The sequence below is a fragment of the Antennarius striatus genome, chromosome 3, assembly GCF_040054535.1.
Source record: "Antennarius striatus isolate MH-2024 chromosome 3, ASM4005453v1, whole genome shotgun sequence".
Classification (NCBI taxonomy): domain Eukaryota; kingdom Metazoa; phylum Chordata; class Actinopteri; order Lophiiformes; family Antennariidae; genus Antennarius; species Antennarius striatus.
In genome coordinates, this window is record NC_090778.1 from 28,172,798 (window position 1) to 28,189,920 (window position 17,123).

Below are 17,123 nucleotides of genomic sequence, written 5' to 3' on the forward strand. Positions count from 1 at the left end.
ACACGTGTCACCACGCAGCCGCGATCACGTACGACGGACGAATTAACGCAATTAAGAATCGGCCTGAGCAGCTTCGCAGCTCAGTTACGTAATTCCCAGCCTGCAGGCCGTGTGTTGAGAGACGGCCGCAGACAGGCCTGTTGTGTTTTCGGCTGCGCGTATACATGACCATTAATCATGCTCGGACTCTTTGCTCTTTTCCTATTTCCAGGGAAGCGGTGCCTGGGGGGCGGCGGGCCGACGGTGCTGCAGCACGTGCAGGATGGACTTCAGCATCGCTGCAAATGTCAGCCAATGAGCTAACATTTGTAAGCATGCAATGAATTTAGACACAGAGGTTAAGAGAATGTTGCCCGAATTAATGCATAATGCACGGCTGCGTTTCCTCCTCCAGGGCACCATGGGTAATACTGATGGACGCAGGTATTTCTGCAAACAGAGCAGGTAGATCAGGACAGGTATTTGTGTGTTAGAAGCACGTAAAAGAACACAACTCTCCCTCCTCTTCCTCTCTCTCGGGTGCACAAGGAGTTTTCTGCAGGGCGTGTTGGAGTGTGAGTCATCGTCGGCGCAGAGAGAGGAAGAGGGGAGAGGCGTTCTTTAAGTCCCAGCAAGCAATGCAGCAAGGAAACACCAAACATCCTAAAACCCACCAGCAGCTGAACGCCTCCCCGCTGGTGGACGTGTGTTCTGTCCCGGTGTTACATAACGACGATCAGACGCTTCACACAATGAGCGACTTTCCATCCCGGTCATGTTACTGAAATGAAGACAACGCCGCATGTGTTTCACTGAAAATCCTCCTGACCAGTCGAGCAAGTTAAGATTAGAGCTCTAATTATTATTTTTGAGTCAAGAACTGCGTTTGCCATCATCGAATCAATGACTGTTGCTTTTATCTGTTTTTATATTATGCTTTAAAATCTATGGAAGTCCTTTATGACAGGAGGATTTCCAGAATGGTTCCTCAGGGATGACGACTGGCATTTAGTTGATACCATCCTGGATAACGTCGGTTATGATTGGAAAAAAATGACCCGATGACCTCACCATCAGAGTCTGATCTGGATACCAGATCCTAGATCTGGTGATCCAGATTAAACTCCCTGCTATGAGGCAACAAATGATAATAATCTGACTGGATATGATCTGAGGTCAGATCTCAGCCAAGTTGATCTCCTCAAGTTCCTGATGTTTTTGTAGAATATCTACCAGACTAATAATAAAACCGATGAGATCCGGCTTCGAGAGTGAAACCCTTCACAAGCTGCATGCAGCAGCACATTTATCATCAATCATCAGAGCCAGCAAAGTGGCAAAATCGACTAGAACACCCGAGCTCGGCCTCACCTTCTCCCACACAGAGATGCTGCAAGCCTTGAAGACCAGTTCCCTCATGTCCAGACAGTCGGTGTGTCCAGGCGTGCGTCCGGACTGTGGTGCAGGTGGCAAGCCGCGCGGAGACACGGACAAACCACAGCAACCTGATCCTCAAGTCCAGCTCCAGAACGCACTGCTATCCTAGCCTAGCGATTACATTACCACTGCTGCGCCGGCTCCAGCCGGCCGGTAGCGTCGTCACCGGCTGGACTGATAAACACTGTGTTTGACAGAGTAAATGAATATGAACTCCAGGACCGCTTAGCAGCTGTCTGTGGGATAAAAAAGGCTTCCTTTGGCAATGCAAACGGGTATTTCTTTACCCTTTACTCTGTCAAGGAGCCGGTTTAGACATGGCTCAGCGCCATATTTTAGACGACGCTTTAAGTCTGCATTCGCATGCAGCTCTGAGTGGGAGGACGGCTCTTTGCGAACTCTGCTGGATACTGATAAAGTTCACAAAATACAAAGTGGTTGTACATTCACTCTGATATCTGTCTGAAAGCGTAGAGGAGTCACACAGACACTGAAGCCTACACCACGCTGTGGGCGAGGGGGTCGTCACCTGGGCTTCCACTCAAAATGCTGCTTTCATACCCCGTGGTTTCGTCCAAAAACACGAGAACGATTCAGCCGGGGTTCAGTGTGGGAGCCGAAAATACGAGCCGAGGTCACCGAAGTCAAATATTGTTCAGCGCTTAACCACATGGCTGGATAGAAGGAGGGAAATGCTTGCTCATGTTTCAGCATCGAGATAAAAAATGACTGTTTGCCTCACCGAAGGAAACTTTAGACTCTCGTGCAAGAAAGGCGACTTCTGGATGTGGTGGATCTTCTTCAGGCCGGAGTCAGAGAGAACTAGAACCGAGGCAGTCACAGACTGCAACACACTGAATTCAAAATTTTACCCTGATCTACTTGAATAGGTCAAAGATTAAAGCTAGTGCTTTGACCTACTTTCACAGATCAAAACACTACCTTTGGTCTATGGTCTTACTCACTCTGGCCTTCTCCCTCGTCTTTCTATCTAATCCAGTTCCTGAGTGTACAAAAGTTTACATTTGACCTTGACCTAGTTTTCTCAAGGTCATCATCTCATTTTCATCCCCTTTGCTGCCTGAGTAATGTGCTTTTTGTTTCATCTTTCCATCTGCAACGGTTGTGAAGATATTTGGTGGACGAACGGACGGACGGACGAACAAACAAACACTGACAATTAAAATACATCCCCGCTTTGAAGCGGGATGTAATAAACATCTGATAAAAATGTTCCTGTTGTCACGAAACAGGAAGTAGCGTCACCAGATCTTAATCTGACAGGCACACCAACGCAACACTCTCTCTCTTCAGTACCAGCATGATTTTTGTGTAATTGCTGCACAGCAAGCTTTAAAAAAAGAAAACTTTAGCTTATTAATGGGATCATTAAGATGGAAAAACTAAATATTAAGCATTAAACTACACAGGGAATGTTTAATGCTGATATCCAGGCTTCTTTACAGCGTTAGCTAAGGTTGAAGTTGACAGAGGTAGAAAGAGAACAAAAACCCAAAAAAGATGAAGTACGATGCAGCCTAAGCAAAAAAAAAAAGAAACTTTCTTCAGAACTCATTGGAAAAGCAGTCGTGTCAGCAGCGTGAGTCATCCGGAGTCGGTCTGTCAGGACCACTTCCCCCTCACGCTACTCCCAAGGTATCTACTAAGAACAAACCTCAGAGGACGGCATCACAAACGCAGCAAGAGGCGAGCGTCTGGGCGCCGCGGCCAACAACGAACTCCAGGAAAAGAAAAGGAGAAAAAAAAAGCCTCGCCGCTGAAGGCGACGCTCCGATGAACAAGCGTTCCCGAATGAGACAAAAGAGCAATTGGAGGAAGCCGGAGTGGGTTATAGCAGGACGAGATAACAACACCGCAGACGCGCCTCATCTCAACTCCTCTGACACTGCGAGTGGTGGGATTATCAGTCAGATCCTCAAACTGGAGGAGAAACGCCAGCAGCCATCGTCGGTCTGCAACTCCGCTGAGACAGAACTTAATGAAGGAGCGCGGGGCCACCTCCTGTTGATTTAATAAAGCAGAGATAATAACACACACGCCGCTGAGCTTCAATCTGCATCTCCATCTCTGGTGTGACACCAACAAAGTGGAGGATGGGCGACGGCAGCACAGGCCAAACGACAGCAGCGTGACGACCTGATTCTGGCTACAGAAGCAACTCATCTGTTTTCATTATCGATTCATCTAATGGTTATTTTCCAAAAAACAGCATCTCAATCATAAAATAATCTTTTTGATATCACAAATGTCAGATCGGCTGATCGATCTGCTAATCGATCTAACACAGGTATAAAGCGGCTCATGTCGTTTGGAGTTACATCGTCCTCGATTATATGTCGGGTTTTTGAAATACACGGAAAAGTACAAATCAAGTTGACCTCATTTTCCTCCACTTTTTGTCTGTCTGCCACAAATACTGGAATCATTAAATCACTAATAAAATGTTAAAAACACATAATATCATATTACTGTATAATAAATCAGAATAAAGACATATAATATCATATTATTAGCCCGTAGCAACCTCCGTGACCCACAATGAGGAAGAAGCAGCTGAAAACGAGACAGACGTTTTTAATGTACTATATTAAAGAATAAAATTTAATTGTTCAGCTTCAAATAGATTCATATTGACCAAATATTACTAAAAAACATTCATGAATAAAGTTCAGTACAGAAGTAATGTTGGTGCATCTCGCTGTAATTACCCCCCCTCCCATCATTGGAACGACCTTTTCCAGCTGCTGCTGGGTCTCCACTAGATCTAGGTTACTACCATCATCTGGCATCATCTTTTCATTTCCAGGAGTGTGCAAACACGCAGACACGCAGCCAGGTCTTTCTTTAGGGGAGCGACTATCAATATTTATGCACTGAGCGAGTCCATAAATACCAGTGGCCAGAGCAGAAATCAATGCAGGCCGGCTGCATGCTTTAATCTCCCTATGAAGGTCACATTACTGCAACAGCGCCTGAGAGGCCAGAGCACGCTTTTACATTTGTGCCACCCTAACCCGGCTCGCCTCCCGCCGCCGAGCCGCAGACAGCACAAACGGAGCGGGCTGGTGGATTATAACCGCCGTCACGTGGCCGATGCTTGTCTCACAGGGCCGCGTTTTTAGCCCTGTGTAGCTCCTGTACATTATAGATGAGGCACAGGAGAAGGGGAGTGTTCAGCAGAGCGCTATCAGTTACCAGAAGGCCATTTTAACCCCCCCCCCACATTGTGACTCGCAACGCCGCGATGGTGCTACGGCAGTGGGCTCGGCCTCCGTGGAGATGCCGCCAAAGCTGCCGCATGAATTTGTCACTTTGCTAACAGGGCTTCTGAAAGTTCTACGAACGTTTTACGATCTTGTTAAAACGGGTTCCATTATTAAAAGGCCGCACTTCCCCCTGCGAGGCGAGAAAGGGAGCCTGTAGCAGATTGAAATTTTAATAAGCTCAATGCGGCGGCTGGAGATTGAGACACTTGGCAGAGATTTAGCTTTGGAAATCCTGAACGTGGGCATGAGATGATTTAACCTCATTATATCATGTATGCACTCATGCGAGTCAAAAGACAGGGGATTCTGCAGACCTGTGATAAACCCATTAACCAGCTTAACTTCAGGCTGCGTTTTAATCTGTGATATGAAGCTACAGCTGATATTTCTGATGTTCTGCCTTTTATTTCTGCATAATGAGATACTATCAGGCTGCAAACGCACTGTGTTGTTATCTCAAATTTGCAGCAACGTGATTTCTTTTTGTGCGCGACGGACAGCGGCGTGACGCTGACACCCGTCATGAGCGGCCAGCCTGGAAGAAGATGTGTGTAGAAACATCTGACCCTGGAGAAAACTGGAAAGGACTCGCTGTGATGAACGACATGCTGGCTGTTATCTGATGAGCTAAAGGCCCAGCTATAGACTAAATACAACGCTGCGTGTGTGTGTGTGTGTGTGTGTGTGTGTGTGTGTGTGTGTGTGTGTGTGTGTGTGTGTGTGTGTGTGTGTGTGTGTGTGTGTGTGTGTGTGTGTGTGTGTGTGTGTGTGTGTGTGTGTGTGTGTGTTCAGATGCATTAGTAACTGGCTCCTCCGAGGGAGGCGACGAAGTCTTTATATTCAAGTCGGTCTATAGATTTAAAAAGAGCACACGGGGCCGACACCAACAGCTGGACATCAGTGGGTGTTTCAGCGTTTTGCTGTTACTCACAGTATTTTCTTTGTCTGTCAGCAGGTTGTTATGGTAACCAGAGGGCGGACTCCCCTAAACCTCCAACAAAGAACAGAAATCTCTACATTACAATGTGGATCAACAAACAGCAACAGATCCAGGATTTCCAGAGGTGAAGGAGCATCTCCAACATGCGGGAAAGAACGAGATCTGGTCTCACTGATGTTGTATCCATCCGCCAACATGTGGTAAAGAACGAGATCCGGTCTCACTGATGTGGTATCCATCCGCCAACATGTGGTAAAGAACGAGATCCGGTCTCACTGATGTTGTATCCATCCATCTAAAGGTTTTAAGAAAACATGTCAGCATTGTTGTGCATTTCCTTTCACATGCATGTAAAACAGAAGAGCAAACATGCTACAGTGTTGTAGCACATCTTCATACATGCTTCAGGCGTGTAAACTGTCCCCCCTGAACTGGATGTGTAGACGAACGCGGGACGAGCCGTCAGTCGGCGACTGATAACTTATCAGTCCACTGGACGAGCAGACAGCGCTGCAGACTGAATGGTGTTTAGCTAATGCTGTGTGCGGCGCGGGTCAGCCAGCAGCATCTGAGCGTTAATAAGGGGGGTAATTGAATTAGAGGATCAGTGGAGGCCCACAGTGTGGGTGCCATGCGGCTCTAATGTCATTATAAGAGATGTAAACACGTGGTGGGCCCTCAGCGCGGGGGCCTCCTCCATCAATATCTGCATGAACTCGCCCACAAACGCAACCCTTGACAACAAATCACAAAGCCATAAACACACTTGTTTAACTTGGACAACATCGCATCCCAGCATGCACCTGGGGTTCCATTACGGGTCAGAGGAAAGAATTCTTCAAGACAAAATACACAAACGTGACATCTAACACAGAAACAGATAAGACAATCTTTTATTATATTATTATTATTATTATCATTATTTATTAAATAACTGCGTTTCTATTGGTTGATAAAAATGTTTTTTCATAATTTAGGTTTAGGTTTGGGACTTTTTTACTAGGTTGGAATGGATTAAACTCGTTTCTTGAGGTTATACTTTACTACAAAGTGTGAGTTTTCTCATCTGCGTCAGGCATCTCTACGGTCAGTCCTCTGCCTGATGCTCCATCCGACCGGGTGTAGCTTCCAGAGGACCGTCGGCCCCCTCCCGTCATGTTTAGTAACAAGAGCGGGAGTCAACCAAGGACAAACTGCTCTGATAAGTCCAACCACCTCGGCTGCACAGTGAGACAGATGGGCGGCCGGTCACATCCTCAGCTTCTCAACATGCAGGTTGGCCAATCAGAGCAGAGGAAGGAGGAGATTGATTCGGAGACAGAAACAGACAGTTATATTGTGTAACTGCTGCACATCTGTTCACGCAGGCTCAAACCCGGCTTCGGACGCTCTTTGACATGTTCTATTTTTTTGACGTCCTCCCAGGTTTGGCCCCCGCAGCAGAGCAGGAGGACGACACGGGTGAACGCAGACGCACCCGCCAGAGAAACAATCATGTTCCACGGCCATTTGAAAGGACAAACAAACGCGTTGACGAACCACAAAGCTTAACAGGAAAACTATGTAAAAGTCAACGTTTGCGGAAACAACGACGGTGAACCTGAAGATTCCTACGCAGCAAAATTCTGCTCACCTAAAAGCAGAAAAACAGCAAAAATCAAAGTGAGAAGATGTCACAGGAAAACGCACACGCTGCTCAACATGGAGACGTAACGGCTGCAGACGGGAGGAAGACGAGGTTTGTTGGTCTGCGGTTTGTTAGATGCATCTCCGCTGTGAAACAATGGGATGAAGCTCTGCTGCTGCAGCGCCTCACGCCTGCTCAAATATCTCCTAACACTCAGTATTGGTAATTACTGATCTTCCAGGATCCATAATCAGCTGTTTTTCCACTTGATGGAGCTAACCTCCTCCATCCCCCCTCCAACATTTCCCTGTTAACCAAATGAAAAAGCAGCAAAATAGGATGCGAGTTGACTTCAAAACCACTCGTCTCCTGGCAACCACAACAGGTATGAAGGGAGATCTTCTGTGTCACCAAAGATGGATAAAGTAAGACTAGATGAAGGCTACAAATCTCTGCCATAAAGTCCCAACTTCACTTTCTGGGTCAAAGTGCACAAATTAGCATCCGCAACATGGTAAAGAAGCAAAAATGTTCAAATTCACATTTGGTTGGTTTCAAAAAAGGCCTTTGCACATGAATGAAACGGCAAATGACGCTTTGAAAAGCTAATTATCAAGTAGCCGTGTCACCAGCAGGTGGAGAGTTTAAAATAAAGTTCACACCACCCTCATTATACCAACAATCCCCTGTCGGTGACGCAAACCTCGCACCCTTTAAGACTACAGCTGGCGGACTTTAACGGCAGTAGGCCACGCTGTGTGTGTGTGTGTGTGTATGTCTGAGAAAGAGACAAGAAAGCATGAAAATCATTTAAATATCAAGTTTTCTGCAAGTGTGGAAAAGAGAACCATCCATCAATAACGTGCCGGAGCGAGCAGACAGCAGGAAATAACCACATGAACAAAAGATGACCAGAACGTGGCTTTGTGTGAAAACACAAAAGTGTTGAGGAGACCCCTACACACACACACACACACACACACACACACACACACAAACACACACACGCACACACGCACAACTCATCCCCTTTGCTCAAGCACCACACTGAGGTCTAATCGATGCAGCTCATTCATATTGAACTACAGACGTCAGGGGAAGCCGGGGGGAATCACAAACAGCCTCCGCTGTGAGCTTCACAGCCTGGAGGAAGCCTGAGGAATACAAACGCAGCTCCGTTGGAGGATCTGCTGTTTACTGTCCACAGCAGGCGCAACAACACGCTAGCAGGGAGGTTTCAGGGGATGTTTACTGGAAACTTCATCACGAGAACCCACAGCTGCTCCATCGTCGCGCCGCTATGTGCTTAGAAGCATCTGATCGGCATCTGATCGCTGATATCGGTAAAATATCTAAAGTCAGAGGAGCCCCAGCACCAAAACACGATATTTTTTTACAGCCGCAGTAGTTTACGTGACTGTTTGTATGTAAATAGGGTTTTTTTTTATATCTTAGCACACTCCACTACCAATATTCTGATTATTGATTAGTTTGATTACAGTACTGGTGGTACAACTCACCAGTAACTTCTGCTTCAGCCTGTGGTGAGTCAGAGTCTCCTGGCTGAGTCTCAGAGCTTGGCTGTTGTCCTCTACAAGAAGATAGTTGTCCAATCGCTGCACACCTGGACGCTGGAGGGGTGGAGCCTCATATCTCAGCTGAAAGAAGACAAAAACGTTCAGGCTCATCAACAAGAGCCGTCCAGTGAGGAATTATCTGTCATTTTGTCGCAGGCTACAGAAGCAGTTTAACCATTCCAGTAAAAGAAGTGGATGTTATAAATCTTCACTAATAACCACCGAGTAATATTAAAATGTCACAGTAATATCTGATGCAGATGAAAATGAATTTTGTGAGTGGATCATTGTAATACAAATGATTCTCATGCAGTTGGTGTATTTTCTCTTCTTCTATTGTTCTATCCTGTGAATGAGATCAGAGTTATCATTAGTTAACAATAACTAATCAATAACTAGCTGATAACAGCAGAGGCTACAGGTTTGGATAGAACTAGTAAACTTCAATGGGTTAAACAAACCAGGGATCTGAGCCGATTCCCAGGAGGAAAGAAGTCTGTGAGAGAGAGACAAGATGTTGAGACAACTATCAGAGCTAGAACCACCAATCACGAGACGAGAGACAAGAAGAATTTAATACAACATCAGTGAGACCGGATCTTGTTCTTTACTGCGTGTTGGTGGATGGATACAACATCAGTGAGACCGGAGCTCGTTCTTTACCGCGTGTTGGTGGATGGATACAACATCAGTGAGACCGGATCTTGTTCTTTACTGCGTGTTGGTGGATGGATACAACATCAGTGAGACCGGAGCTCGTTCTTTACCCCGTGTTGGTGGATGGATACAACATCAGTGAGACCGGAGCTCGTTCTTTACCGCGTGTTGGTGGATGGACACAACATCAGTGAGACCGGATCTTGTTCTCGTTGGTGGAGTAAAGACGTAGCTCGTGTGTTCTCCTGATTATTGTATTTCTTTTCATTCTTTATCATAGTTTACATAACTTATACCTGTATATAATTAACTATACACAGGTAAAGTCTGCGTTTCTATTGGTTGATTAAAAGTTTTGTTTTTTAATAATTTAGGGGGTTTGGTTCTTTTTTTACAAGTCTGGAACGCATTAAAACAATTTTAGCTATTTTAAATGTTGTCTGACTCAGTCAAAGGGATTAAACTCAGATCTTGAGCATCTATTGTAGTTTGATTACGTAGAAATTCATAAAGAAACTGATAAAGACACAAGGAAACCTCTATTAATGCCATTGTCACAAAAATCAGCAACATATAGATCCCTTTTGAATGTTTATTTTAATCCTCAGGAAGCCACAAGCCGAATTCTATTTACCCACAGAAACTACTTCCCCAACTTGTCGACCCACCGCCTCCATGAAAACTAACCCTCCAGCACTCGTCCAACCAGATTGTCTCAAACCCACACAGGTATGAGACGCCACAGAGGTAAAACAACATCCTCTCTCCGTGTTCCACCACTTAGCCGGCAGCGCTGATAGCACCCCCTAAACGGCTTGTTACTGCCGAGCTAGTGGAGCTGGCTGGAAATAATAATGCCCCCCATTCCATTATTCATGGCTCCGGTCAGGTGGAACCAGAAGCTGCTTTTGTGTCGCGGCGGGGGGGGCAGTAACTCGACTCGAGCGTGGGAGGCCACCGCTGCACGGAGATGCGATGCGAACCAGAAGCAGGACGTCACCACGCCCTCAGCTGTTCCCATGTGACTCGTCCCCGTGGAGGTCGGAGGTCCAGGATTGGGCAGATTGTTGCCCCCCCCCTGACATTCTGACCATGGCTAGATGATGACCTTTGTTGTGCCCGCATGCTATAGAGCTGAATGCTAATGCTAAAGTGGTGTGTGCGCCCTCCCCCCCTCATGGGAACACAGTATTTTTAGCCCCCTGTCCCCAGCTGCACATCATCAACCCACGGCCAGTGGGCAATTAGCGTTAGCTTCTGAAGGCGGGGGGGCGCTGCCACAACATCCCTGAGACAACGAGCATGCCTCCATCCCACCCCCCCATCCCAGCACATCTCCCACAGCAACATAGTCCCTCAATTCACCTTCACCTGGAGGGGCTGAAGAGCTCCTCCCCCCAAAACCAAACTCAACCCAACTTCCCCCAAGCACAAGCCCCTTCCCCCCAACACTAGGGTTTCTTTGGTATAATACTCATTGAGTAAAGTCCAGTGGGCGGGGCCATCCTCATCGCCTAAAGAGAGTGGGGGGGGGCGAATCAGAGAAAATGTTTTCACACCCACATTTCCACATGAACAGGTGTGAATTTAGTCGAACACACACACACACACACACACACACACACACACACACACCAGGTGATAAGTGATGACACTTAACAGGATTCTAATTCTAACCCGGTGGTTTCAGTAGTTTTTGTGTGATTAAGTAAAAAGATAAAATGCTCAATAAAATGTGATTTATGTAATGATGCTCATTTGGTTTTGTTTTTTTACCCTTATTTTACCCACAAACGTATTCTTTTATACATGTGGTTTATTTCTATGTAACGGACAGTTTAACTCTTCGTCAGTCGTCTTCAAACGTGTCATTGCTGTCAGGAAGTGACATCACGCTGAACGACAGCTCGTTATTTCACATGAAATTCACTTTTATGTCCTTTTTGATTCCCATCAGGAACAAACGCTGCAGAATGACTCACTAAGCAGAACGCGGCCGTTCGCGCAAACAAACCCCCCCGTACTGTCAGCGTCTCTGATGATCTGTATTATGATATATTTGGCTGAGCGGGTATAATGAGTCACTTTAGGAGTCGGTATGTCATGATGGCCTCTTTAATTCGTTTTAGTCTGGGCAAAGCTAATTCAATCCACCTTATTATAGCTTCTTCATGCAATTAGCCTCCGCCCCCCTTCATCGATGGAGGCTCGGACGGCAGGCAGGGCGACCCCAGAGACCTGTGACGTAGAAGAACGTCGTCTTTCTGCAGAAGAATCTCTGCAGAAAAACATCAAAACACCCCCAGATTCTGTAGTCAACCCCCACCCCCACCGCCCAGTAATCTGCTGCCAGATTTCACTTGATTGGCACATTATTATCAATTACATTCCCATGTAAACACAAAGCGTCTTCGTATTCCATTAAAGATTGTCAGCATATAAAGTGCTGCAGAAACAGCAGGCGTTCCTTCGCCGCTGCGTGTCAATAATACGACATCAAAGCGAGAGCAATTAACTTCCAACATGGAGGACGGCGTGCCGTCCAGCACGTTAGCATCCAGGACGTGAGCGTGGTTACGGTGTCGGAGGATCACACTCTTCTCTGCTGTTAGCTGAGTAAATCCAATCAACCAGAGTTCGCTTTACTCTACATCACGTCTCAAACTCAAGGCCTGGGGGCCAGATGTGGCCCGCCACATCATTTTATGTGGCCGTCAAGAGCCTTAAAGGTCAGAGTGTCTAAAAACACATAGGTCAAAAGTGTGCTCTGACCAAAAACTACATTTCCCACAATGCAGTAATTAAGCTAATTTTAATTTTGACAAAAACATTTAAAGTTGTGAACAAAGTTAATGTCTTAACTTGTGTCTGATGTTATTTTTCTTTATTCATTGATAGTTTGATCCTTGATTGATGGAGTTCTGTGGGTCTAATGACCTGACAAATTTAAAGGATTTGTCAGGTTATGAAATTAATTTGACCCCCCTGATCTACATCATTTTTTTGGTGAAGCACGAAGCAGCAGGTTGTTGTTTTCATTCAGTTTGGCTTTTTAACAGTGGTGGGTGGTCAGGGCCAGCAAGGCCTTCTCTGAGGGCCTAACATAACCAGAAATCATGATAATAATTATGGTAAAAGTACATATTTTAATGCATTTTCTGTAAATAAATATATTTAAATATACTGTATGCATAAATATTTATATACATTAGGATATCATATGACACAGCCCAACATTGGGTCAGTGTTCTATTTTGAGATTAGGGAGTTTTTATCCAATCAGAATTCAGCTAGCTTGTGTTGCCAGGTTGAATGGAATCTGCTCAGGCCCTTCAGAATCTAGAATGCAGGTCTCCCTGCAGTGTGAGTGAACGGGAACAAATAGTTAATAGACAGACGCAATAGCCAATCAGCTAATTAGTTTCTGGATTTGTTGCTAGAATTAAAACACACTGATAAACTGTACAACCAAGTCATCGAAGTGTTCTTGATGAAAGAAAGGAGAATGGATTTTGTGTTTAAACAAGCTGTTTGAACAGCTGCTTTGGTGAGTACAAGCATTTTGTTTAATCTTTCATATTTAAAAGAGACTCATTTCATTATAATGCCGTGACTGCTGGAAAATAGCCTGTTTTATACATGATAGAGGTAATCCAACATCTAGTAGTGTGTTAGTTTATTTCTGTATTTCGTTTCTCTAGCTGTGGTGTCACAAATGATGGTCATTTCAGTGTGTTTTGTTGTGACGTAGTTGTGTGACGTCTATAAAGGTGTGGTCGCGGGTTCTTCTGTGTGAGTGACAATAACAGTAGTGGGGCTGACGCCTCTGCAGAAGTGATGGTTTTTGTCCTATTTGAGAGACGTTATAAACGCCTCAGTCCTGAACGCCACATTGGTGGCAGGGGTGCGAGCCACTTACAGTATTATGGGATGTATTTATGCAAGTTTGACTAAGTAGGACATCACTGAAGGCCTAGGTGTGAAATGCACGGCCCGCCACTGCTTTTTAAAGACGAGTTGCTGCAGCAGACAGAGAAATGCTGAACCTGCGGAGAGAACCTACTTCAGTACAAAGCAAATCCTCATCCCGAGCCCTCAACCTGACGGAGCCAGAACATCTATGGCTACATCTAAAAAAAAAATTAAAAAAAGACGACGTAAAGCAATGTTGAAAAAAGAGGGAAAGGAATCAGTCCCATCTGCAACTGCAATCGTAGCATGACGCTAACATGCAACCATAGCAGGCACACGCCAGGAACTAGCATCACGCTGTTTACAGCTGATCAGTGTTTTCCATCTGATCAGCTCCAGGAAGAATCAATAATGAATGCGTTCTGATCCCTGAGGTCGTCAGCAGCGACTCTCTTCTGACCTCCAGCCTGAATTCAACAGTCAGTCAAACGGCTGACATGGAGGCAGACGGCGCGATGCTCACGTTACGTTTGAGCTGCAGGAGCTCAACATGTGCTGGATGTAAACACGCACATGCAATCATCACACCGCTAAACGCAGCACACACACACTGCAGATCTCCCCAGAGGCTTATCCATGTAAATCTGCCCTCATATGAAAACAGAGAAGAGGTGGCGGCGTCCTGCGCGGGCCGGAGCGACGCACCGCCGATGGTGATGCTGCACTTTCGCTGTGTCTCCCAGTGAAGAAGGGGTTACGTAACAGCGGCAGTGGACCCTGCTGTTCATATCGCTAATGCCTCACACTGAGGTGGAGGGGGTGGGGGTGTCACGTGCAATATCCAGGCAGTGTCCAGGCGCTAGCAGCCGTACAGCTGTTACTAAGGCCCAGCGCTGAGCTGCACTCCTCTCGCACGGCTTCATCCTCTGAGGAGCCGCGTCCAGCTTCGCTCTGACGCCGGAGAGGAAGAGGAGTCATCCTCTCAGGTGGTGAAGAAGTTCATCACAGTCAAAATTTAATAACTGTGGTCCCCAAACCCCAGGTCCTGAACCGGTACCGGTCTGTAGGTCAGACAGTACCGGGTCACATAGAAAGAATCCAGAACTTCCATTATTTCTTTTTTCTTTCTGATTTGATTCTGATGTTTTGTTTTAAGTGAGTGGATTCTCTCCTCCACATCTGTCTATGAGTCACTCTTGACACTTGAGGAGATGCTTGCCTCGGTCACATGATCGTTTTGTTGGATTTATCCTCCACACCTTAGAGGATGGTCTGTGAGAATATATCTTACTTTAAATTGGACCGCTGGTTTACAGGAAACGTTAAAAACATGTTTTTTTCTATTATTATTCACTGATTTTTCTTATATTATTCATACATCCGTATTTCCTTTTTTTGGTTCTATTGAACGAAGCATCCTTTGGTGCTTTCAAAGCACAGAAAAGACTTCTAATCATAAATTAGGATAATTGGGGGGCTCTTTCACACTTCACTTTTGTAGCCACATTTTCAAATGGGAACAAAATCTGTATTTTATAATACAAAACAAATATTTGTATTAATTTAATCAGGTGGGCGTCACAATGGCGCAGTGGGTCACACTGTCGCCTCACAGCAACAAGGTGATGAATGAATTCCATGAAGACTGTTTAAATATCTGTGAGATCCAAACACAACACGAGCCAGATGGCCCGTAGAAGGCACATGGATGCCTTTAACACGCGTGTCAATCAGGTGTAATGCCAGTACATTTTCACCAGGCTGTGGGTTCATGTCTGCAGTTCAATCAAAAGGAGGCAGGCCTTCCAGGAGGAAACAATTAGACCACATGTGTCAAATTCAAGGCCCGGGGGCCAAATGTAGCCCTCCACATCATTTTATGTGGCCGGTGAGAGCATAAAAGGTCAGAGTGTCTCAAAGTAAATAGGTCAAATGTTCTTTGGCCAAAAACTACATTTCCCACAATGCAGTAATTCAGCCCTTTTTAACTTTGACAGAAATGTTGTGAACAAAGTTAATGTTCTAACTTGTGTCTGATGTTATTTTTCTATTCATTGATAGTTTGATCCTTGATTGATGGAGTTCTGTGGGTTTAATAACCTGACAAATTAAAAGGATTTATGTTAGAACAGAGAAACAAAACAAACATGTTTTTTCTGTCTAACTGTAATGTTTGGAACTTGAATAAGTCATAAATTTAGAGTTATTTAACATTAAGTAGTTCCATTTATTATTTTTAGCTACATGTATTAGTTACATCTGGCCCTTTGATTACAGCCGTTATGCTGATGTGGCCCTCGGTGAAAATGGGTTTGACACCCCTGGATTAGACCACTAGACAGGTTCTCATCAGAGCTAATGCAAAGAGCTAACTGCTAAGTCTTCAGACTCCAATCAGATTGTAAGTGGGGTTCGACTAATTGATCACGTGGCTCGACGTGTGGCGGGTACGTAAATAAGACAATGTTAGCTAGCAAGCTCACGCTACTTTCACACCATGATTAGCTAAACACATCGAATTAAACATGCTTCATCACGGTATGAAATGTTCATTCCGTGCTGGATGAAGTCTCCCTGGGAATGAAGGGATTTACTGCCAGCGCTCTCTGACCTGAGGCTGATTCCTCTCCTGCAGCCACAAACATGTTCCGGGTTGGAAACGTTAAACTCGTCTCCTGAGCGCGATGAAGAGAAAAGTGAGTCGCTGGCAGCTCAGGGATGAGCGGCGAAATGATGAATGGCCGTGACGGCTTGTCAAGGTGGGCATGAATGGGAGCTCGCCGCTGGTGTCGAAGAGGGGGGGGCCCTGATCAGGAATGCTCTCACACTCTGCCTCCAAACAGTGACCTTGGGAGGAAACATTCACACCTGGACGCACAGACAACACATTTCCATCCCAGTTTAGCCATGGGGTTGGTGGGCATTTATTCCCCCTGCCACCCCTCTGCCCCTCATGACTGCCACCTATAGGATCCTCACAAGCTGAGCGCTCTACGCCCATCAACGCCCTTTACACTCATGAACTTCTGATGCACACACACTCAAGGGCATCAGTTTGCCACAGATTCAGCTGTTGTTTACAATCCCCACTCCGATGGGTAATCTGCACCGACGCACCATAAAATCCACGCACGCAATGTCCATCGATTAGCACTGACGTCTACGATTCATTAATAAAACTTCATTTACTACCACCACCTATCTCGGCTCATCTCTGCAGAAAGCTGCAACTGACGTGTGTAGAACTGATGTCAACCCCAAAAAAACGCCTGAAATCAGCCGGAGACGACACGCCGCTCCTGCCATTTTAGAAACGATGCTTCCAGTCGGGATGACAAACTCCAACCCAACGATCCCGACTGCGTGCAAACGTGCAACGTCCTCTAGCTCGCCTAACCTGGATGTTCTTCAGTCCCAAACAGGACAGCTAGAAACAGGCTGAGGCGGTGAGGTGAGTCCCACCGGCAGCAGCAGCAGCACACGGACCCTGCAGCAGAGGCAGCACAACAATTCCCAGAAAAACACAGCGGGATTGTCAGCAGACGGAGGACGGTACGGTACCTCGGGAGTGGTGGTGGTTAAAGGACCGATGCGGTGGCAGGTGTTTCCTCCTGTGATGGAAAGGTGGCGACGGGATGGGGACAACGGCTGCGGCGGCTCTGTAGCATAAAATGGTTCATCAGCGCTCGGCGGAAAGAGGAACAGCC

General features: G+C 46.0%; 1 protein-coding gene across 4 annotated transcripts in view; it reads right to left on the reverse strand.

Moving 5' to 3' along the window:
• Window positions 1-17,123, reverse strand: part of rimbp2b (RIMS binding protein 2b) — a 64,496-nt gene extending 47,373 nt beyond the window's left edge. For 2 of the 4 annotated variants that reach the window (XM_068310254.1, XM_068310253.1), the window contains exon 1: window positions 1,351-1,478. The gene's annotated coding sequence lies outside the window, so the exon portion shown is untranslated. Of the gene's footprint in view, window positions 1-1,350; window positions 1,479-8,790; window positions 8,929-16,977 lie in introns of those variants that run through there. The other 2 variants (XM_068310252.1, XM_068310251.1) reach the window with 2 other exon arrangements.